This window comes from Pinus tabuliformis, chromosome 3_2, assembly GCF_031772625.1.
Source record: "Pinus tabuliformis cultivar Carrire ecotype Pingquan chromosome 3_2, CPIR1, whole genome shotgun sequence".
NCBI classification, from domain to species: domain Eukaryota; kingdom Viridiplantae; phylum Streptophyta; class Pinopsida; order Pinales; family Pinaceae; genus Pinus; species Pinus tabuliformis.
This window is the reverse complement of record NC_142302.1, coordinates 572,576,878-572,580,222: the sequence shown is the minus strand read 5'-3', so window position 1 is coordinate 572,580,222 and position 3,345 is coordinate 572,576,878.

The following is a 3,345-nucleotide window of genomic DNA, read 5'->3' as shown; positions in this document are numbered from 1 at the left end:
AACACTTTTTTTAGCCAATTGATAAGTCTCAAACAAAAGGGTTCAATAATGGAGCACATTGAGGAGTTCCAAAAATTGAACATAAGGGTAAAAGATATTCCAGAGGAGCATAGGATTGATGTGTTCATAGGGTCTTTAAAGGATAATATCCAACATGATGTGCGCCTTTGGGAACCTGATTCATTAGAGAAGGCATTCAGGTTAGCAAGAAAAATGGAAAGCAAAATTATGGCAACTAGGAAGCATACCATTCACAACTATAAAGACGGAAGTGTTGTTGCCCATAGTCTTCCACAACCTACAAGGTTGACACCACAACAATTGGAAGAAAAAAGAGCAAAAGGGCTTTGTTACAATTGTGATAGCAAATACACAAAAGGTCATAAGTGTGCTGAGAAGAAATTATTCTACATAGATTGTGAAGAGGAAGAAGAAAAGGAGCAAGAAAGGTCAAAAGAAGAGAATATATTCCAGGAACAAAGCCTAGATGAAGAACAAATAAATCCGACCATATCTTGTAATGCATTGGCGGGAATTACCACTCCTCAAACCATCAAGATAGAAGGACAAATCAAGAAGAAAAAGGTAATAATGTTGATTGATTCAGGAAGCACCCACAATTTTATTCATTGTAGGGTAGCAAAAGAATTGAATTGCTTCCTATATCCAGCACCAGAGTGTCAAGTGATGATTGCAAATGGAGGAACAATAAATTGTTCTGGAAAGTGCCATAATATCAAGCTATCCATGGGAGAATATGTATTGACTAGCCCAATGCTTTCCATTCCAATGGGAGGTGCTGATGTTGTACTAGGAGTCCAATGGCTACAATCCTTGGGTACAATAGCTTTTAATTTTCAAGAACTTTTCATGAAATTTTCTGTGGAAGGAAAGGAAGTTGAATTAAGGGGTATTGCAGGGAAACCAGGAAAGATAATCAGCTCTAATGGCATGACAAAGCTTCTAAAAAAGGAGCAAAGAGGTGTAATTGCACAATTATGTTCGCTAGATGTTTCCACATTGGAATCATCTATTTCTCCAGATCTCCAAAAAGTCCTGGACAATCATTCCAAGGTATTTGAGACTCCCAAAGGTCTCCCACCTATGCGTGATCATGATCATGCTATTCATCTGATTCCAGGAAGTGTTCCTCCAAACATCAGGCCGTACAGATATCCATATGTCCAAAAAAGTGAAATTGAACGTATGGTTGCAGAAATGCTAGAGGCTGGTATAATTCAACCGAGTCAAAGTTCTTTCTCAGCTCCAGTAGTATTGGTGCACAAGAAGGATGGATCATGGCGCATGTGTCCAGATTATAGGGAGCTCAACAAGCTCACTATTAAAGATAAGTTCCCCATTCCTGTCATTGATGAATTACTGGATGAATTGCATGGATCAATTTACTTCACCAAGTTGGATCTTCGTTCGAGATATCATCAAATCAGAATGAAGATTGAAGACATTCCGAAAACGGCATTTAGAACTCATGAGGGTCATTATGAATTTTTGGTCATGCCTTTTGGCCTTACCAATGCACCTTCAACATTTCAAGGTTTGATGAATTCAATTTTCAAACCATTCCTTAGAAAATTTGTGTTAGTATTTTTTGATGATATACTAATCTACAGCAAGTCTTGGAAGGATCATGTTGAACATGTTGACAAGGTGCTACAACTATTGGAGGAGAAACAATTATATGCAAAAAGATCCAAATGTTTCTTTGGAGTCCAGGAGGTGGAATATTTGGGTCATATTGTATCTCATGAAGGAGTTAAGGTAGACCCTAGCAAAATTAAAGCCATTAAGGAATGGAAAATCCCCACATCCATAAAGCATCTGCGAGGATTTCTTGGGTTGACAGGGTATTATCGCAAGTTCGTTAAGAATTATGGGAGAATAGCAGCACCTCTAACAACATTATTGAAGAAAGATTCATTTTCATGGACTCCGGAAGCAACAAAGGCCTTTAAACATCTTAAAGAGGCAATGTGCCAAGCATCGGTCTTAGCTACACCGGACTTCACAAAAACCTTTATTGTGGAATGTGATGCTTCAGGAAATGGAATTGGTGTTGTTCTAATGCAAGATGAAAGACCCATTGCTTTTGAAAGTCATCCAATCAAGGGAAAGTTTTTAAGCAAAGCTATTTATGAGAAGGAAATGTTGGCAATACTCCATGCACTTAAGAAATGGCGACCCTACCTAATGGGAAGACACTTCAAGGTAAAAACGGATCATGATAGCCTTAAATACTTTTTAGAACAAAGATTATCCTCTGAAGAGCAACAAAAGTGGGTCACAAAGATGTTGGGTTATGACTTTGAAATCATCTACAAAAAAGGGAAGCAAAATGTGGTGGCAGATGCACTCTCAAGAAAGGATGAGGATATGGAAGCATTGTTGTGTGCCATTTCTATTATCCAACCAGATTGGATAAATGAAGCAAAGGAGGAATGGAAGAATGACGAAGAAGTGTGGGCACTTATTCGAAAGCTACAACAAGATTCCAGTACTTCTGATACATTTAGCTGGCAAAATGATTCGTTATGGTACAAAGATCGCTTATACCTCTGTAAGAATTCCCAGCTAAAACAAAAGATTCTTATGGAATTGCACACTTCTCCCTTAGGAGGGCACTCAGGATTTTTAAAAACTTACCACAGGGTTAAGAAGAATTTTTTTGGGATGGCCTTAAATCAGATATTCAAAAGTTTGTGGCGGAATGTTTGGTTTGCCAACAAAATAAAGTTGAAACAATTAAGACACCAGGTCTATTACAACCTTTATCCATTCCAAGCCAACGTTGGGAGGAGGTTTCAATGGATTTTATCACAGGTTTACCCAAGTCTGAGGGAAAGAGTGTCATCATGGTGGTAGTTGACAGACTTACCAAGTATGCACACTTTTGTGCATTATCACATCCATTTAAAGCCAGTACAGTTTCTACTGCATTTATGGAAACAGTTCAAAAGCTACATGGAAACCCAAAGATTATTGTAAGTGACAGAGATCCCATTTTCACTGGAAATTTTTGGACATAATTATTTTCTTGTCTGGGTACTCAGTTAGCTCATAGCTCATCTTATCATCCTCAATCTGATGGGCAAACTGAGATAGTAAACAAATGTTTGGAAGGATATCTTCGTTGCTTTGTATCTGATAAACAGACACAATGGGTCAAATGGTTGCCTCTGGCTGAATGGTGGTATAACACTTCCTTCCATACAGCAACAAAAATGACCCCATTTATGGCACTTTATGGGTACCAACCACCATCAATCACATCATATTTAAGAGAAAATTCTAAGGTTCAAGCAGTGGAACATCACATCGAACATCAAC